The sequence below is a fragment of the Mesoplodon bidens genome, assembly GCF_964165515.1.
Source record: "Mesoplodon bidens genome assembly, contig: HAP1_SCAFFOLD_523, whole genome shotgun sequence".
Classification (NCBI taxonomy): domain Eukaryota; kingdom Metazoa; phylum Chordata; class Mammalia; order Artiodactyla; family Ziphiidae; genus Mesoplodon; species Mesoplodon bidens.
In genome coordinates this window covers 211,387-234,033 of record NW_027672342.1, presented here as the reverse complement: position 1 = coordinate 234,033, position 22,647 = coordinate 211,387, and the positions used below count along the sequence as shown (strand labels likewise).

Below are 22,647 nucleotides of genomic sequence, written 5' to 3'. Positions count from 1 at the left end.
TGTGAACATGGGCACTGTCACCATGTGCACTGTCACTGTAAGGACTATCCCTGTAAGCAGTGTCACCATGAGCAATGTCACAGTGGGCACTGTCACCATTTTGCACTGCCACCATGTGCGGTGTCACCATGGGCACTTTCACCATGAGTACTCTCACCATGGGAAATATCACCATGGACACTGTCACCGTGAGCACTGTCACTATGAGAATTTTCACCATAGCCACTGTCACAATGAGAACTGTCACCATGGTCACATTCAATGTAATAACTGTCACCTCGGGGACTATCACCATTGACACTGCCACCGTGGTGTTGCCACCATGAGCACTATCTCCATGGGCAATGTCTCCATGGGCAGTATTACCATGAGCACTGTCACCATGGGAATTGTCACTTTAGGCTCTGTCAGCATGGGACTGTCACCATAAGCACTTTTTCGATGAGCTCTGTCACCCTGGGTATTGTCACCATGGGCACTATCACCGTGAGAGTTGTGAACATGGGCAATCTCACTGTGGACACTATCACCATGAGCAATGTCACCATGAATACTGTCACCCTGTGTATTGACACCATGGGCACTGTCACCATGAGCACTATACCGTGAGAATTGTGAGAATGGGCACTGTCACCATTGGCACATTCATCATCGGCACTATCGCCATGAACACTGTCACCATGAGTACTGTCACTGTGTGCAGTTTCACCATACACACTATCACCGTAAGAACTATCACCATAAGCAATGTCACCATGAGCAATATCACCATGGGCACTGTCACCATTTTGCACTGCCACTATGTGCAGTGTCACCATGGGTAATATCACCATAGGCACTATCACTGTGAGAAATGTGACCATGCAGAATGTCTCTATGGGCACTGGTACCATGGGCATTGTCACTGTGAGCACTGTAACAACGGGCACTCTCACCGTGAGAAATCTCACCATGCTAACTGTCCCCATGGGAACTGTCACCGTGAGAAGTGTCACCATGGGCACTGTAACTGTCGGCACTTTCACCATGGGCACTGTCATTGTGGGCACTCTCACCATGGCCATTGCCACCTTGGACTCTATCACCATGAACACTGTAACAATGCCCATTATCACCGTGTGCAGTGTCACCATGGGCACTATCACCATGAGTACTGTCACCTTGAGTAATATCACCATGGGCACTGTCACCGTGAGCACTGTCACTATGAGAATTTTGACCATAGGCACTGTTACCATGAGAAATGTCACCATGGGCACCGTCAACATGGAGACCATCACCTTGAGCACTGTCACCATGAGCACTGCCACCATGAGCAATGTCACCATGGTCACATTCAATGTAAGAACTGTCACCACGGGGACTATCACCGTTGGCACTGTCACCGTGGTGTTGTCACCATGAGCACTATCACCATGGGCAATGTCTCCATGGGCAGTTTCACCATGAGCACTGTCACTATTGGCCATCTCACTATCGGCCCTGTCACCATGGTCATGGTCACCATGAGCACTCTCACCATGGGCCTTGTCACACTGGGTGCTGTCACCATGGGCGCTGTCACCGTGGGCACTATCACAATGGGAAAAATCAGCAAGAGCTTTGTCACCAAGGGCACTGTCCCCATGGGCACTGACACCGTGAACTCTGTCACCTTAAACACTGTAAACATTTGCACTGTCACCATGAGCACGGTCACCATGAGAACTGCCACAATGAGCACTGTTATTTATGGCACTGCCAACATGAGCACTGTCACCATGAGCACTGTCTCCATGGTCATGACACCATGGGCACTGTCACCAGAGGCATTGTAACCCTAGGTACTCTCACCATAGGCATTATCACTCTGAGAATTGTGAACATGGGCACTGTCCCATGGGCATTATCACCATGAGCACTGTCACCATGAGTACTCTCACCCTGGGTATTTTCACCATGGGCACTGTCACTGTGAGCCCTACACCATGAGAATTGTGACTATGGGCACTGTTACTATGGACACTCTCACCATGGGAACTATCACCATGAACATTGTCACAATGAACACTGTCACTGTGTGCACTGTCACTATGTGCACTGTCACCATAAGGACTATCACTGTAAGTAAAGTCACCATGAGCAATATCACCATGGGCACTCTCACCTTCTTGCACTGCCACCACGTACACTGTCACCATGGGTAATATCACCAAAGGCACTTTCACCATGAGAAATATGACCGTGCGGAATGTCTCTATGGGCACTGGCATCATAGGCCTTCTCACAGAGCACACTGTCACAACGGGCAATATCACCGTGAGAAATCTCACCATGCTAACTATCCCCATGGGCACTGTGACCGTGAGAAGGGTCACCATGGGAACTGTCACTGTCGGCACTTTCACTTTGGGCACTGTCATTGTGGGCACTGTCACCATGGCCACTGCCAGCTTGGGCTCTGTCACCATGAACACTGTAACAATGTCCATTATCACCGTGTGCACTGTCACCATGGGCACTATCACCATGAGCACTGTCAGCATGTGCACTGTCACTATTTAGCACTGTCACCAGGTGAACTACCACCAGGGGCACTCTCACGATGTGCACTATCACCGTGAGCACGGTTACCATCGGCACTGTAACAATGCACAGTGTCACCATCGGTACTGTCCCCATGGGAACTGCCACCAAGTGCACTGTCACCAGTAGCACTGTCACCACGAGCACTGCCACCTTGGGAACTGCTATTATGAGCACTGTCACCATGAGAACTGTCGCTATGAGAACTGCCACCATGGGTATTTTCAACATGAGTACCGTCACCATGGGTATTGTCACCATTTGCACTGTCACCATAAGCACTATTACCGTCAGCACTATCACCGTGAGCACTCTCACTGTCGTCACTGTCCCCACGAGCACTGTTGCCCTGGGTACTGACACAATTCGGACTGTCACCATGAGCCCTGTCACCATGGGCAATATCACTGTGAGCACTCTCACCTTACTCACTGTCTCATGGGCACTGTTACCATGAGCACTGTCAACATAGACAATAGTGCTGTGGGCACTGTCACCATGGGCACTGCCACCATGTGCACTCTCACTGTGAGCACTGTCACCATGGGTACTGCAACCATGAGAAATATCACCGTGAGTACTGTCTGCATGGGTTGTCACCATGTGCACTGTCACCATGAGAACTGTCAACATGGGCACTCTCACCATTTTTCACTGCCACCATGTGCAATGTCACCATGGGCACTCTCACCATTTTTCATTGCCACCATGTGCAATGTCACCATGGGCACTATCACCGTGAGAATTGTCACCAAGAGTACTGTCATCATGGGTACTGTCACCAAGGGCACTGCCACCACGTGCACTGTTATCATGGTCACCAGCATCGTGAGCACTTTCACAATGGGAACTACCACCATGGGCATTATCAACGTAAGGACTCTCACCATTGGCAATATCACCATGGGCACTCTCACCATCGGCACTATTGCCATGAACACTGTCACCATGAACACTGTCACCGTGTGCAGTTTCACCATACAAACTATCACTGTAAGGACTATCACCGTAAGCAATGTCACCATGAGCAATATCACCATGGGCACTGTCACCATTTTGCACTGCAACCATGTGTAGTGTCACCATGGACACTTTTACCATGAGTACTGTCACCATGAGTAATATCACCATGGGCACTCTCACCATAAGCACTGTCACTATGAGAATTTTCACCAAAGGCACTGTCACCGTGAGAACTGTCACTATGGTCACATTCAATGTAAGAACTGTCACCACGGGGACTATTACCATTGGCACTGTCACTGTGGACTTGTCACCATGAACACTATCAACATGGGGAGTATCTCCATGGGCTGTTTCCCCATGAGCACTGTCACTATTGGCACTCTCACAATCGGCACTGTCACAATGGGCACAGTCACCATGAGCAGTGTCACCATGGGCCTTGTCACACTGGGCACTGTCACCGTGGGCACTTTCACAATGGGAATTATCACCACGGTCTTTGTCAGCGTGGGCACTGTCCCCATTGGCACTGACACCGTGACATCTATCAGCATAAGCACTTTAAACGTGGGCACTGTCACCATGAGCACGGTCACCATGAGCACTGTCACCATGGACCTTGTCACATTGGGCGCTGTCACCATGGGCACTGTCACCATGAGCATGCTCACCTTAAGCACTGCCACAATGAGCACTGTTATTTATGGCTCTCCCAACATGAGCACTGTTACCATGAGCACTGTCACCATGGGCATGACACCATGAGCACTGTCACCATGGGCATTGTCACCCTAGGTACTCTCACCATAGGCATTATCACTGTGAGAATTGTGAACATGGACACTGTCACCATGGGCACTATCACATTGAGCACTGTCACCGTGAGTACTGTCACCCTGGGTATTTTCACCATGGGCAGTGTCACTGTGAGCACTACACCATGAGAGTTGTGACTATGGGCACTGTCACCATGGACACTCTCACCATGGGAACAACCACCGTGAACATTGTCATCATGAACACTGTCACCATGTGCACTGTCACCATGAGAACTGTCAGTATGGGCACTGTCACCATTATTCACTGCAACCGTGTGCACTACCACCATGGGCACTGTCACCATGGGCACTATCACGGTGAGCACTGTCACCATGAGTACTGTCATCATGGGCACTCTCACCAAGGGCACGGCCACCATGTGCACAGTTACCATGGTCACTATCACCGTGAGCACTGTCACCATGGGAACTACCAACATGGGCACTGTCATCATGAGCACTTTCACAATGGGAACTGCCACCATGGGCACTATTAATGTAAGCACTCTCACCATGGGCACTATCACCAAGGGCACTGTCAGTTTCAGCACTATCACCATGGGTACTGCAACCATGACCACTGTCACCACAAACACTGTCACCATTCTCAGTATCACCATGTGCACTGTCACCATGGACACTATCACCATGAGAACTGTCAGCCTGAGCACTGTCACCATGTGTATTGTGACTTTGGGCACTGTCACCATGAGCACTGTCACCTTGGGCACTGGCACAATGTGAACTTTCACCATGAACATTGTCATCATGTGCACAATCACTGTTAGAACTGTCATGGTCGTCACTGTCAAAATGGGAACTGTAACCGTGAGCACTTTCACCGTGAGGGTTGTGACCATGGGCACTGTCACCATGGGCAAGGTTCCCATGGACAATTTCACTGTTAGTACTGTCACCATGGACACTATAAGTATGGGCACTGTCACCGTGAGCTCCGTCACCATGGGCACTTTCACCATGAGCACTGACACTCTGACCACTCTCACCATAAGAGAGGTCACCATGGGCACTTTCACGATGGGCACTTCCACCATTGGCACTATCACTGTGATCACTGTCAACAAGAGCACTGTCACGGTGGGCAGTGTCACCATGTGCACTATCCCCGCAAGAACTATCACATTAAGCAATGTCACAATGGGCACTGTCACCATTTGCACTGCCACCATGTGCACTATCACCTTAGGCACTGTCACCATGAGCATTTTATCACTGAGTACTGTCACCATGGGTAATATCACCATGGGCACTGTCACCGTGAGAACTGTCACCATGAGCAATGCCAGGATGGGCACTGGAGCCATGGGTCTTGTCACTATGAGCACTGAAACAATGGGCACTATCACCGTGAGAAATCTCACCATGCTAACTCTCCCCAAGGGCACTATCACAGAGAGAAAAGTCACCATCGGAACTGTCACAGTCAGTATTCTCACCTTTGGCATTCTCATTGTGGGCACTGCCTCCGTGGGCACTATTATCATGAACACTGGTACCGTGAGCACTATCATGATAAGAACTTTGACCATGGGCACGGCCACCATGGGCATTCTCACGGTGTGCACTGTCACCAGGGGCATTGTCACCATGGACACTGTCACAATGAGCATGATAACCATGGGCACTCTCACCAATGGCACTATCACCATGAGCAATATCACCATGGGCACTGTCACTATTTTGCACTGCCACCAGAGGCACCATGACTATGTGCACTGTCACCATGTGCAGTGTCACCATTGGTATTCTCACCATGGGCACTGCCACCATGAGCACTGTCACCACGAGCACTGCCACCATGAGCACTGTCACAAGAACTGTCCCTATGAGAACTGCCACCATGGGCACTTTCACCATGATTATTGACACCGTGAGTATTGTCTCCTTGGGCAATGTCATCGTGAGTACTATCACCATGAGCACTATCACCCTGAGAACTGTCACCACGGGCACAGCCTCAATGCGGGCTGTCATCATGAACACTGTCACCATGGGCACTATCACGTTGAGAACAGTCACCGTGGTCACTGTCACCATGGGCACTGTCACTGTGAGCACTGTCACTAAGAGCATTATCACCATAGGCACTGTCACTATGAGAACAGTCACCATGGGCACTGTCAACATGGAGACTATCACCTTGAGCACTGTCACCATGAGCAATTTCAACAGGGTCACTTTCACTGTGAGAACTTTTACCACGGGGATTCTCACCATTCACACTGCCTCCGAGGGGTTGTCACGATGAGCACTATCAACATGGGCAGTGTCTCCATGGGCACTTTCACCGTGAGCACTCACTATTGGCATTATAACCATCGGCACTGTCAGCATCAGCACGGTCACCGTGAGCACTGTCACAATGGGTGTTGTCACAATGGGCGCTGTCACCATGGGCACAGTCACCATTAGCACTCTCACCATGAGCACTGTGATATTGGGCACTGTCACCATGGACTCTGTCACCTTGGGCACTGTCAGAATGGGAAGTATCACCATGGGCTTTGTCAGCATGGGCACTGTTACCATAGGCATGGCCACCGTGACATCTATCACCATAAGCACTGTAACCAGGGGCACTGTCACCATAAGCATGGTCACCATGAACACTGCCACAATGAGCACTATCACCATGGGCAATGTCTCCATGGGCAGTTTCACCATGAGCACTGTCACTATTGGCACTCTCACCATCGGCACTGTCACCATTGGCACGGTCACCGTTAGCCTTGTCACCATGGGCCTTGTCACACTGGGCGCTGTCACCATGGGCACTGTTAGGGTGGGCTCTGTCACAATAGGAAGTATCACCATGGGCTTTGTCAGCGTGGACACTGTCCCCGTGGACACTGACACCGTGACATCTATCACCATAAACACTGTATACAAGGGTAATGTCACCATGAGCACGGTTACCATGAGCACTGCCACAATGAGCACTGTTATTTATGGCACTGCCAACATGGCACAGTCACCATGAGTGCTCTCTACCATGGGCATGACCCCATGGGCACTGTCACCATGGGCATTGTCACCCTAGGTACTCTCACCATAGGCATTATCACTGTGAGAATTGTGAACATGGGCAATGTCACCAAGGGCACTGTCACCATGGGCACTCTCACCATGAGTACTGTCACCCTGGGCATTTTCTCTTTGGGCACTGTCACTGTGAGCACTACAGCATGAGATTTGTGACTATGGTCACTGTCATCATGGACACTCTCACAATGGGAACTATCACCGTGAACACTGTCACCATGAACACTGTCACTCTGTGCAGTGTCACCATGCACACTGTGACCATAAGGATTATCAATGTAAGCCAAGTCACCATGAGCAATGTCACCATGGGCACTGTCACCATTTTGCACTGCCACCATGTGCAGTGTCAAGATGGGTAATATCATTATAGGCACATGCACTCTGAGAAATGTGACCATGTGGAATGTCTCTATGGGAACTGGCACCATGGGCATTGTCACTGTGAGCACTGTCACAATGGGCACTATCACTGTGCCAAATCTCACCATGCTAACTGTCCCAATGCGTACTGCCACCGTTAGAAGTGTCAGCATGGGCACTGTCACCAAGGGCACTGTCACCAAGGGCACTGTCATTGTGGGCACTGTCACCATGGCCACTGCCAGCTTGGGCTCTGTCACCATGAACACTGTAACAATGTCCATTATCACCGTGTGCACTGTCACCATGGGCACTATCACCATGAGCACTGTCAGCATGTGCACTGTCACTATTTAGCACTGTCACCAGGTGAACTACCACCAGGGGCACTCTCACGATGTGCACTATCACCGTGAGCACGGTTACCATCGGCACTGTAACAATGCACAGTGTCACCATCGGTACTGTCCCCATGGGAACTGCCACCAAGTGCACTGTCACCAGTAGCACTGTCACCACGAGCACTGCCACCTTGGGAACTGCTATTATGAGCACTGTCACCATGAGAACTGTCGCTATGAGAACTGCCACCATGGGTATTTTCAACATGAGTACCGTCACCATGGGTATTGTCACCATTTGCACTGTCACCATAAGCACTATTACCGTCAGCACTATCACCGTGAGCACTCTCACTGTCGTCACTGTCCCCACGAGCACTGTTGCACTGGGTACTGACACAATTCGGACTGTCACCATGAGCCCTGTCACCATGGGCAATATCACTGTGAGCACTCTCACCTTACTCACTGTCTCATGGGCACTGTTACCATGAGCACTGTCAACATAGACAATAGTGCTTTGGGCACTGTCACCATGGGCACTGCCACCATGTGCACTCTCACTGTGAGCACTGTCACCATGGGTACTGCAACCATGAGAAATATCACCGTGAGTACTGTCTGCATGGGTTGTCACCATGTGCACTGTCACCATGAGAACTGTCAACATGGGCACTCTCACCATTTTTCACTGCCACCATGTGCAATGTCACCATGGGCACCATCACCGTGAGAATTGTCACCATGAGTACTGTCATCATGGGCACTGTCACCAAGGGCACTGCCACCACGTGCACTGTTATCATGGTCACCAGCATCGTGAGCAATTTCACAATGGGAACTACCGCCATGGGCATTATCAATGTAAGGACTCTCACCATGGGCACTATCACCATGGGCACTCTCACCATGAGCACTGTCACTAATTGCATTATCACCATAGGCACTGTCACCATGTGAACAGTCACCATGGGCACTGTCATCATGGAGACTATCACCTTGAGCATTGTCACCATGAACACAGTCAATAGGGTCACTTTCACCATGAGAACTGTCACCACGGGGACTCTCACCATTGGCACTGCCTCCGAGGGGATGTCACGATGAGCACTATCACCATGGGCAGTGTCTCCATGGGCAGTTTCACTGTGAGCACTCTCACTATTGGCACTATCACCATCGGCACTGTCAGCATCAGTACGGTCACCGTGAGCAGAGTCACAATGGGCATTGTCACAGTGGGCACTGTCACAAAGGGCACAGTCTACATTAGCATTCTCACTATGGGCACTGTGATCTTGGGCACTGTCAACGTGGGCTCTTTCACTGTGGGCACTGTCACAATGGGAGGTATCACCATGGGCTTTGTCAGCGTGGGCACTGTCACCGTGGGCATGGCCACCGTGACCTCTGTCACCATAAGCACTGTAACAATGGGCACCGTCCCTCTGAGCACAGTCACCATGAGCACTGCCACAGTGAGAACTGTCATTTATGGCACTGTCCACATGAGCAGTTTCACCATGATCACTGTCACCATGGGCAGGACACCCTGTGTATTGTCACCATGAGCACTCTCACCATGGGAATTGTCACCTTAGGTACTGTCACCATGGGCACTGTCTCCATGAGCACTTTTACCATGAGCTCTGTCACCCTGGTATTGTCACCATGAGCACTATACCGTGAGAATTATGACTATGGGCACTGTCAGCATGGGCACATTCACCATCGGCACTATCGCCGTGAACACTGTCACCATGAGCACTGTCACTGTCAAGTTTCACCATACACACTATCACCATAAGAACTATCACCATAAGCAGTGTCACCATGAGCAATATCACCATGGGCACTGTCACCATTTTGCACTGCCACCATGTGCAGTGTCACCATGGGCACTTTTACCATGAGTACTCTCACCATGGGTAATAACACCATGGGCACTCTCACCGTGAGCACTGTCACTATAAGAATTTTCACCATAGGCACTGTCACCGTGAGAACTGTCACCTAGGTCACATTCAACATAAGAACTGTCACCACGGGGACCATCAAAATTGGCACTGTCACCGTGGGGTTGTCACCATGAGCACTATCACCACGGCTAATGTCTCCATGGGCAATTTTACCATGAGCACTGTCAATATTGGTTCTCTCACTATCGGCCCTGTCACCATGGGCATGGTCACCATGAGCACTGTCACCATGGGCCTTGTCACACTGGATGCTGTCACCATGGCCCATGTCACCATGGCCACAGTCACAATGGGAAGTATCACCATGCGCTTTGTCATCCTGGACACTGTCCCCTTGGGCACTGACACTGTGATATCTATCATCATAAACACTGTAAACATGGGCACTGTCACCATGAGCACTGCCACAATGAACACTGTTATTTATGGCACTGCCAACATGAGCCCTGTCACCATGAGCACAGTCACCATGGGCATGAAACCATGGGCACTGTCACCATGGGCATTGTCACCCTAGGTACTCTCAGCATAGGCATTATCACTGTGAGAATTGTGAACATGGGCACTGTCACCATGGGCACTATCACCATGAGCACTCTCACCATGAGTACTGTCACCCTGGGTATTTTCACCATGGGCACTGTCACTTTGAGCACTCCACCATGAGAATTGTGACTGTGGGCACTTCCACAATGGGCACTATCACTGTGATCACTGTCACCATGTGTACTGCAACCATAAGAACTGTCACCGTGAGTACTGTCTGCTTTGGTTGTCACCGTGTGCACTGTTATCATGAGAACTGTCAACATGGTCACTGTCACCGTTTTTCACTGCCACCATGTTCAATGTCACCATTGGCACTATCGCCGTGAGAACTGTCACCATGAGTACTGTTGTCATGGGCACTGTCACCAAGGGCACAGCCACCATGTGCACTGTTACCATGGTCACTATCACCATGAGCACTGTCACCATGGGAACTACCAACATGGGAAATGTCATCATGAGCACTTTCACAATGGGAACTGCCACCATGGGCACTATCAATGGGCGGACTCTCACCATGGGCACTATCACCATGGGCACTGTCACTGTGAGCACTGTCACCATCGGCACTGTCACCATGAGCACTATTAGTGTGAGCACTACCACCGCGAGTACTCTCACCATGGTCACTGTCACCATGGGCACTGTCACCATGAGCACTGGCACAATGCGGACTGTCACAATGAGACCTCTCACCATGGACATTATCACCATGAGGACCCTCACCGTGGTCACTGTTACCATGGGTACTGTCACTGTGAGCACTGTTACCATAAGCAATGGCACCGTGGGCACTGTCTCCATGTGCACTGTCATCATGGGCATTGTCACCGTGGGCAGTGTCACCGTGGGCACCGCCACCATTGGCACTATCACTGTGAGCTTCTTTACAAAACAAGTTTGGGCACGTTCTTTACCTTATTATGTCAGTCATGTAAGGTCACATTCTAACTTGCCTGGAATCATATGTGAAGGTAATCGCCAAGCTGACCTTTTGACACGAATTGTCGCTTTCCCTTGTATTGAGGAGGCACAAGCTTCACATAATTTGCATCATCAAAATTCCGTAGCTCTGTGATATCAATTTCAACTGCCCCGGGAGACAGCCAGATCTATAATTAAAAATTGTCCACATTGTCCAACTTATTCATCCAGTTTGCCCATGGGGGTCAACCCTAGAGGATTATTACCTAATATGTTATGGCAAATGGATGTAACTCATGTGCCAACTTTTGGAAAGCTATCTTATGTACATGGTTCTGTGGATACCTATTCTCATGTAATTCTTGCCTCAGCAAGAACCGGGAAAGCTTTTAAGGATGTTATGCAACACGTATTTTTCTGTTTTGCCTTTCTAGGCATTCCAAAAGCTCTAAAAACTGATAACGCTCCTGCCTACATTTCTAAGGCTTTTAAAAACTTTTGTGAAAACTTTAATATTTCCCATTCTATGGGAATCCCCTATAATCCTCAGGGTCATGCAATAGTGGAAAGAGCCCATCATACTTTAAAAGTTCAAATTACAAATTTACAGCAAGGGGAATTCAAATACACTTCTCCACATCACATCTTCAACACACACTATTTGTATTAAATAATTTGAATACTGATTCACAAGGTAATACTGCCATGATGAGACATTGGAATCCCGATATTAATAAACCTAAACATAGGGTGAAATGGAAGGATCTGCTCACTCGTCAATGGAAAGGACCTGATATTTTCTAACCAGCGGCTGAGGGTATGCTTGTGTATTTCCACAGGACGCTGACTCGCCGTTGTGGGTGCCTGACCGTCTCATCAGTCATGTCGGGCCCTCCGACCCCGCCTTACCACTTCCCAGTCAGGCACAAGGCACCACAGCCGGAGACGTCAGCTAATGAATCACCATCAGCTAAAGAACCACTGCTGCAGCAGATACAAAAGCTCACCATTGGAGAGAGACCAATTCTTTGTCTTCCGCGTCCGCACCCAAGACCTCGCAAGACACAAGCCATCTCTACAAGAACTTCGAATCCACCAACGTGGGGTCAGATTAAACGCTTGCTGATGACGCCGATAAAGTGGTAACAGAGCAGGGAGCTACCTTAACACCTGGAAATCTTGTTGTTGCTATGCTTGCTATATTGGCCTGCCAGGTAACTAGGGGAAATGCTTTGGATAAATCTTATTGGACATATCTCCCTGATCCACCGATTTTACAAACTGTAGCCTGGGATAATGAGGGTATACCAGTGTCTACTACTATGCCCAGGTTAATGGGAGGAGCCATAAGCTCCTATCCATATAATAAATTTAAAACAAATAATAATTTTACATTTCATGGAAAATCAGGGTTCCATACTATATGTTTTATATTTCCATCAATTAATAACTCTGTAGCCTCTCGTAAGGATGGATGTATACCGGTTTTTCTTAAAGGACAGCTTACTGCTTCTCCTTTGAGTCAATCTAATAAGAGACTTCTTTGGTCTTTGATTTACCTAGCACCTGGAGAAGATCCAACATATAATCAACCTTCCTCTCATCTTTAAAATTTCTTCCTTGTAATCCTCCTTATGGTATCCATACAGGAGTACAATCATCTATATTACAATCTCCGGAAGACCAATTGGATAGTAACTGGGACGCTGTAGATACCAATACCAGATTTCCTACATGGAATTATTGTATATATTCTTCAAGAATTGATATTCCCATAGAGGATACCACAAAAATGTGCATGATTGGAGTAATCCTGATCCATGAAAGGATTATAGATCTTATTTACAACATCATGCACATTATGATTGGAATAATACACTCATTCCTGCTTCTATGCTTGTTTATAGATGGCACACTGGAGGATGTGTGCCTCCTATACTAACTATGGCTCAAGAGAGTATGTATTATGCACAGACCCAGCTTTGGAAAGCTATTGCTGCACCACCACCAGTTATTCTTCATAGACCTAAAAATATGGGCATTTATTCTATGCAGGCTTGTGTGTCTGCACCTCATGTATTCTTGGTAGCCCCAAAATATGTGGATCTAAATATTTATTATAATACTTCTGATTCTACTTTTTGGACACATTGCTATGATTGTATTTCGACAAGTTGTATAAATCCCTCTATGAATGTACAAGTTTTAATGATTCTTAAACGACCTCCATACATTATGTTGCCTTAAAATTATCATCTGCCTTGTATGATGATTATGGCTTACATGTTTTGCATGAAACTGAACTTTTATTACATTCAAAGAGACTTGTTGCAGCTTTAATTCTAGCAATATCTACAATTATAGCTGTAATAGCATCACTTTCTCTTTCAATAAGTTCCTTAGCTCAACATGTACATACAGCTCAACATGTAAATGAGCTTTCAAAAATGTATCTTTAGCTCTGGCTACTCAGGAAGTTATAGACAGAAAGTTAGAAGCAAAGGTGGATGCCTTAGAAGAAGCAATTTTACACATAGGGCATGAATTAACAGCGCTCAAAGTAAGATTAGCTTTGAGGTGTCATAAAAAATATAGATGGATTTGTGTTACTCCTCTAAAAGTGAATGAATCATTATATTCTTGGGAATAAATTCGGACTCATATTATGGGAGTTTGGAACCAAACAGATGCTAGTTTAGACCCTACTAAATTACATCAAGATATTCATGACATAGGAAATACAAACTTAGGTTTATCTCCGGCACAGTCTGCTCAGAAATTTTTTGAAAGTATTAAGTCACTTGTGTCACATAAAACCTTATTCTCAATGCTCATTAATGGAGGAATCATGGCAGTTGTTGTACTAATTCTGATATTTTTACTTCCAGTCCTCATTAGAATAATTATTAAAAGCATCAAACAACTTTCCGTGGAGCTACATACTGCACTTTTAAAAAATAAAAAAGGGGGAGATGTCGGAAGCCATCCTGGAGGCATTGCACCATGACAAAGTCATGAGCAACGGAAGGCACTACAAGGCAGTGCCGTGTCAGTAAGGTGGACTACAGCTCCGTTGTTATGTTTTATGATAATAACTTTACATACAGGGGCAATTTTGGGGGGATGTTGCTCCAGGTGAAAAAAAATTCCTCTAGGACTCCCCCTCCTGAAACTATCATAGGATGGGAAGTACCCACTAAAGCCCTGTGTAAATGGTAAAGAATTAAGAGCCTGGAGCTAAGGGGATGTTTTTGTTAAAAACACCCTCTAGTATGGAGTTACGGCCATGGGCTGGAGTTCCTGATGATGACATAGGAAATTTATGGTTCTATTATAAAGGAAAATTAATTATAGAAAAACAAATGACTAGAGCAGAATTCGTTGCCCGGATAGGGAGAAAACGCTGTCTCAGTTGAAGGAAACAACGAGAAAGAGCATGCAGGTACATTGTAACTATTTTCCTGGAACCATTGTAAAAGGATGCACATGCAAGAAGAAAAATAGGAACAAGTAGCTCCAAATTTTACAATTGAAATAATCATAGAACTGCTTGGCTTGGTTACTAAGAAACAACCTGTGATTAATGGGAACTTGGGGAAATATTTTAATAGGACATCGAGAAACTAGGGGATGTTTGTTTTAAAAAATCTTTATAGAATATTTTCAGGTTTGATTGTGCTAAGATTGTTTGGCCACGTACCTGGTAATGTAATCAACTACGATATATAAACCTGTGATTGTAAACAATAGAGGAAGAATGGAGAATAAAGACATGAGAAAGAGAAACATGCAATGCTGATACTTTAAGAAGTGTAATAGAATTATTTCCTTTGCTGACGCTATCCATCCCTCGGGTATCCCGAGACTCACTAGAGCTGGACTCTGGCAATATATGGCCTTTATTATGTTGTGGAATCTTCCTTCGATGTCTACTGTGTGGAGGGTTTTTATCATAACCTGGTGTTGAATTTTTTCAAAAGCTTTCTCTGCTTCTATTGAGATGATCACATGTGTTTTCTCTTTCAATTTTTTAATATGGTGTATCACATTGATTGATTTGCATATATTGAAGAATCCTTTTATTCCTGCAATAAACCCCACTTGATCATGGTGTATTTTCCTTTTAATGTGCTGTTGGCTTCTGTTTGCTACTATTTTGTTGAGGATTTTTGCATCTATATTCATCAGTGATATTGTCCTGCAGTTTTCTTTTTTTGTGATATCTTTGTCTGGTTGTGGTATCAGTGATAGTGTCTCCATAGAATTAGTTTTGGACTTTTCCTCCCTCTGCCATATTTTGGAAGAGTTTGAGAAAGACAGATGTTAAACTCTTTAAGCCAGAAAGGACTGGCAGGACATCTTAAGTGATGAAGGAGAAAAACCTGCAACTAAGATTAATTTTTTTTGAAATATGTGAGATCACACCATGTTTGTTTTTATATGCCTGACTTACTTCTTAAGTACTTCTCACTTCATCGTACTTCTGCTCAACATCTCTTACTATTAGAGATGTTGACTTAACATAGTGCCCTCAAGGTGCACCCATTTTGTTACAAAAGGCAGCATTTTCCTTCTACTATGCCTGAATATATTTTTATTGTGACACATTTTTTTCCTGCCACACAAAATACTTTTCTGTGCCACATTTTCTTTTTCCATCTATTCCGCCTAAGTGTGTTGTTTTCCTGTTATGGCATTTGAGAATGATGGTGCAGTGTACATGGGATGCAGGTATCTTTATGACTCGGTGATTTTCCTTCCTCTATAAAAATATCCAAAGATTTTTTCTGGATGATTTAGTAGTTCTACATTTTTAGCTTTTTGAGGAATCTTCAAACTGGTTTCTAGAGCGGCTATACCAGTCAGCATTCCTAACAAGAATGTAGGAGGGTTCCCTTTTGTCATGCCTGCTATCTTCTCTTTTTTTTTTATAATAGACAATCTAATAGATATGAGGTGATATTCCACTACAGAGGTTTTGCACTTTCCTAATATATGTTTGTTATTAGCTGCTTATCTCGTATGTGTTTCTAATATTTTCTGCAATTCTGTAGATTGCCTGTTAATTCTATTGATTGTTTCCTTTATTATATAGGAATGTTTCAGTTCAATTTCACTTCACTTAACTTTTGATTTTGTTGCCTGCTCTACTGCTGTCATAGCCAAGGAATTATTGCCAAGGCCAATCTTGAGAAGTTTGTTCCTTATCTTTTCTCAATGGATTTGAAACATTTTGGTCTTATCTTTAAAGCAATTTCCCCAACATTTCTGAGATACAATTGACATATAACGTTGGCAGTTTTAAGGTACACAGCATGATGGTTAGATTTACATCTATGCTGTGAAATAATGTGATAATAATGTTAGTTAATACTTCTATCACCTCACATGGTTACCAAATTTGTGTGTGTGCTGTAAGAACATTTAAGATCTACTTTCCGAGTAACTTTTAAACATGCAATAACGTATTGGTAACTAACTCACTATCCTGTAATTTAGATCCCAAGAAGTTACACATTTTATAACATGAAATTTATGCTCTCTGACTATCATCTCCCTATTTCTCCGAACCTCACACCTATTAAATACATATACACTCTTTTTTTTGAAGACCTCAGCCATTTAGATTTCATAAATAAGTGGGATCACACAGTTTGTCTTTATGTCTCTGATTGTTTCACTAAGAATAATGCCTGCAAGTTGATTATATGTGGTCACAAATTGCAGGAATTTCATTATATGACTGTATAATATCCACTGTCGTAATATATACATTTCTTAATCCATTTAATCATTGATAAACGGTTAGTGACTATGCCTGGCATATTTTAGATAAATATTTACACAGTGAACATGGGAGTGCAAATATCTCTGTAAGTTAACTGATTTCATTTCTTTCAATTATGTATATTCAGAAATGGAATTGCTAGGTTATATGGTGGTATTATTTTTAGAATTTTGAGGAACATCCATATTATTTTCCATAGTGGTTGTACTAAGTTACATTACCACCAAAAGTCTGTAAGTGTTCCCTGTTTTCTACATGCTTGACTACACTTTTATGTCTTTTCTTTTTCATAATAACCACTATGAAATGCGTGAGTTGCTATCTCATTGTGGTTTTATTTTGCATTTCTCTTACTATTAAAGAGGTTGAGCAAATGTTCATGTGTCAGTTGGTCATTTGTACGTCTCCTATGGGGGGAATATATCTGCTAAGATCTTCAGCCCACCTTTTAATTAGATTATTCAACTTTTCTAAAAAAAACTAAGTCTTTTTTATGTTTCAACATTAGTCCTGTAGCTGGCATGTTGTTGGCAAATATTTTCTCCCATTCCATAGGAGAATTCTTATGCCTCCTGTTCCTTTGCCTCTTCACTCTGTTCAAGTTTCTTTTTGTGCAGAGGCTTTTAAATTTGATGTTTTCACACATGTTGAATTTTCTTTTTGTTCCTTCTTCTTTTGGTATCATATCCAAAAGAATCATTGCTGACACAAATGCCTTGGAGATTTTTTTCTGTTTAATTCTAAGGATTTTGTGATTTCTGTTCACGTTGTGTTAATTTTTGAGTCATCTAAGATGGGTGTTCAATTTTATTCTTTTCCATGTGGATATTCAGCTTTTCCAACACTACTTAGTGTAAAGTCTATTTTTACTCCATTGTTTATTCTTGTCTTCTTTGTCATGTGTTAGTTGACTGGACATGGCTGAGTTTATTTCTGGGCTCTCAGTCCTATTCTATTGGTATTTTGTCTGTTTTTATTCTAATTTCACATTATTTTGGTTACCGTAACTTTGTATAATAGTTTGAAACCAGGAAGTGAGTTGCACCCAGCTTTGTTTATCTTGCTGAAAATTGCCTTGTCTATTTTCAGTGTCCTTTGTTGTTTCGTACAATTTTTAGGATTATTATTCTATTTCTGGGAAAATTGTCATTGAAATGTTGATTGGGATTCCATTGAAACTGTAGATAGCTTGAGGTAGCGTGAACATTTTAACAGTATTAATTCTTTCAATTTAGAAATATGGGATACTTTTCTATTTACATATATCTTCTTCAGTTTTTGTAAATGTTATATTTTTAGGTGTACAGATGGTTTTGTCTCCTTGCTTAAATGTATTCCTAACATTTTATTGTTTTAGGTGCTGCGGTAAATGTAAGTGTTTTTTTTTTTTTCTCTCAGGTATTTTCTTGTTAGTGTATAGAAATGCAACTAATTTTGTATTCTTATTTCAAATCCAACAAAATTACTGATTTCATGTATTAGTTCTAACAGTTTCATGGGGTTTTGGTGGAGTCTTTAGGATTTCCTGCATACAGAATATGTCATCTTCAAACCAAGACATTTTAAATTCTTCCTTTCCACTTTGGATCCCTTTCATTTCTTTTCCGTGCCTAATGGTTCTGGCTAGGGATTCTACTATTATGTTGAAGAGAAGTGGTGATAGTGAGCATTTTTTATTTGTTCCTGTCTTAGAGGAAAAGTTTTCCGCTTTTCATCTTGAATATGATGTTAGCTGTGGGCTTGATAATATATGATCTTTATTACATTTAAAATGTTTCTTCTCTCCCCAGGTAGTTGAAAGCTTTAATCAAGAAAATTTAGAAAATTCTTTCAAACATTTCTTCTGCATGCTATTCGTGTCGTAAATTAAAATTTTTGATTTAAAAATGTTAACTGCCCTTGCATCACCAGGAATTATTTCACCTTAGCATGTTGAACATTTTAGTGTGTTTTTGAATTTGGTTTGCTAGAATTTTGTTGAGAATTTTTGCATCTATATGTACAAGGATATTAGCTTGTAAGTTCTGTGCTTTTTGTTTTGTTTTGTTTTGTTTTGTGTTCCCTTCTATTTCCTTATGTGGCTTTGTTAATCAAGAAAATCCTGGTTTTATAAAATGAGTTTGGAAATGTTTCCTCTTTTGTAGTTATTTAGGAGAGTTTGGGAAGGACTGGCAATAAATCTTCATTAAATGTTCAGTAGAATTCACCAGTGAAACTAACTGATCCTGGGCTTCTCTTTGTTGGGAGAGTTTTGAATAGTGCTTCAATTTCCTAAGTCAGTATTTGTATGATCAAGATATTTTTTGTTTGTTTGTTTTTTGCTTCTTCATGATTGTCTTGCTATGTTTTATATAGGAGTTTTTGGAGATTTATCCATTTTTGTAACCCAGTTTTTTAGCATTCTTTATAACTATTTGTATGCTATGGTGTCAGCTGCAATTTCTCCTCTTTCAGTTAAAGTTTTATTTATTAAGCTCTTTTTTTCTCTTCGTTAGTCTTGCTAAATCTTGTCAATTTTATGATCCTTTCCAAATTCCAACACTTGGATTCAGTTTTTCCTAATTATCTGATATTTGTTTTATTCATTTCCATTTGAATCTCTCTTATTTTTTTCCTTTTATTCCTGGTGCTTAATTTGTTCATTTTTCCTAGTCCTTCATGCATATGCACAAGTGGTTTATTTTAGATTATTCTTTTCTCTTTTAGAAGAATCTATGATTGCTAAAATTAATTCATCCATTGACTGATTTTTCTATATTCCAAACGTTTTGGTATGTTGTCATTTTCGTTTATCTGAAGGTAGTTTCAGATTTCCCTTTTGACTTCTTCCTTGACCCATATATATTTCCAGTGTGTGTTGTATAAGTTTACATATAAGGGATTTTTCTTTTTCTCTTGTTATTGATTTCTAGCTTCATAACATTATGATCAAAAAAGATGCTTAATGTGACTCTGATCTTCTTAAATTTGTTAACGCTTGCTTTATGTTTCAAGACAGTGTCCATTCTGGGAAATGCTCCTTCAGCACTTAAGCAGAATATGAATTTTGGTACTGTTGAATGGAAGTTTTCTATAAGTTTATTAGGTACATTCTGTTTCTTTATTAATTTTCTAAGGTAGAAAGTGGGATAATACAGTCACTTACTATTATTTGTTTTATTTTTGATTTATCCTCTCAGATCTTTTTTTTTTTTTTTTTTGTGGGCGGGTGTGGGTATACGGGTCTCTCACTGTTGTGGCATCTCCCGCTGCAGAGCACAGGCTCCGGACGTGCAGGCTCAGCGGCCATGGCTCACGGGCCCAGCCGCTCCACGGCATGTGGGTTCTTCCCAGACCGGGGCATGAAGGCATGCCCCCTGCACGGCAGGTGGACTCTCAAGCACTGCACCACCAGGGAAGCCCTCTATCAGATCTCTTAATGGTTGATTTAAATATATGTTTAATCCCGCAACGTTCAGTACATATATATTTACAATTATTATTTTCTCTTGATAAATTGATCCATTATCATTGTATACTGACCTTATTTATCACTTGTGACCTACTTTGACTGAAAGTCTGTATTACCTGAGATTGGGAGATCAAGTCCTGCACTTGTTTGGAAACTGTTTGGACTATCAATTTCTATTCCCTCACCTTCAGCTTATGTGTGTCCTTAATGATAAAATGGTTCTTTTAGACAGCATATTGTTTTTTTATCATTTATATGGCAATATAATTGTTTTACACTGTTGTGTTAGTTTCTGCTGTATAGTAAAGTGAATCAGCTATAGGTATATTCCCATATCCACTCCCTCTTGCATCTCCCTCCCACCCTCCCTATCCCACCAAGCTAGGTGGTCACAAAGCACTGAACGTATCTCCCTGTGCTATGCAGCTGCTTTCCACTAGCTATCTATTTTACATTTCGTAGTGTATATATGTACAGACGACTCTCTAACTTCATGCCAGCTTACCCTTTCCACTCACTATATTCTCAAGTCAATTCTCTATATCAACATCTTTATTGCTGTCCTACACCTACATTCATCAGAATGTTTTTTTAATTCCCTATATATATATATATATATTTTAGCAAAAAGTTTGTCTTTTGTTTCTTTCTGACTCATTTCACACAGTATGACAGACTCTAAGTCTATCCACCTAACTGCAAATAGCTCAATTTTTATTTCTATTTATGGCTCAGTGATATTTCATTGTATATATATGACACACCCTCTTTATCCATTCTTCTGTCAATTGATACTTAGGTGTTTACCTGTCCTGGCTATTGTAATTACACCTGTAATGAACTTTGTGGTCCATGACCCTTTTGGAATTATGCTTTTCTCAGGGTATATACAAAGAAGCGGGATTGCGGGGTCATATATTAGTTCAAGTTTTAGGTTCTTAATGACCTCCATATTGTTCACCATAGTGGCTGTAACAATTTACATTCCCACTAACAGTGCAAGAGGGTACTGTTTTCCATACACCACTCCAGAATTTAGAGTTTGTAGAATTTTGAAGTTGATGGCTATTCTGACTAGTGTGAGGTGACACCTCATTGTAGTTTGATTTATATTTCTTTAATGATTCATGATATTGAGCAACCTTCTATGTGTTTTATTGCAATCTGTGTATCATCTTTGGAGAAATGTCTATTTAGGTCTTCTGCCCACTTTTGGATTGTTGTTTGTATTTTTTGGTTTAGAGCTGCATGAGCTGCTGGTAAATTTTGAAGATTAATCGTTTGTCAGTTGCTTCATTTGCAAATATTTTCTGATTCTGAGGGTTGTCATTTGGTCTTGTTTGTGGTTCCCTTTGTTGTGAAAAATGTTTTAAGTTTCATTAGTTCCCATTTGTTTAATTTTGTTTTTATTTCCATTTCTTTAGGAAGTGGGTCACAAAGAATCTTGCCGTGATTTATGTCATAGAGTGTTCTGCCTATGTGTTCCTCTAAGTGTATGATAGTGTGGAAACTTACTTTTAGGACTCTAATCCATTTGTGTTTATTTTTGTGTATGGTGTTAGGGAGTGTTCTGATTTCATTCTTGTACATGTAGCTTTTCAGTTTTCCCAGCACTACTTGTTGAATAGGATGTCTTATCTCCATTGTATATTCTTGCAACCTTTATCAAAAAGTAGGTGACCATATGTGCATGGGTTTACCTCTGGGCTTTCTATCCTGTTCCGTTGATCTATATTTCGGTTTTTGTGCCAGTATCGTACTATCTTGATTATTGTAGATTTGTAGTATAGTCTGAAGTCCTGGAGCCTGATTCATCCAGCTGCGTTTTTCTTTCTCAAGA

General features: G+C 43.2%; 1 pseudogene across 1 annotated transcript in view; it reads left to right on the top strand.

The window, feature by feature from the left end:
- The first annotated feature begins 6,210 nt into the window (after nt 1-6,210).
- Nucleotides 6,211-22,647, top strand: part of LOC308610339 (ubiquitin-like modifier-activating enzyme 1) — a 50,679-nt pseudogene continuing 34,242 nt past the window's right edge. Inside the window, exons 1-3 of the transcript in view lie at nt 6,211-6,274; nt 7,172-7,261; nt 12,377-12,673. The product of the transcript in view is annotated as a ubiquitin-like modifier-activating enzyme 1 (transcript). The remainder of the gene's footprint in view (nt 6,275-7,171; nt 7,262-12,376; nt 12,674-22,647) is intronic.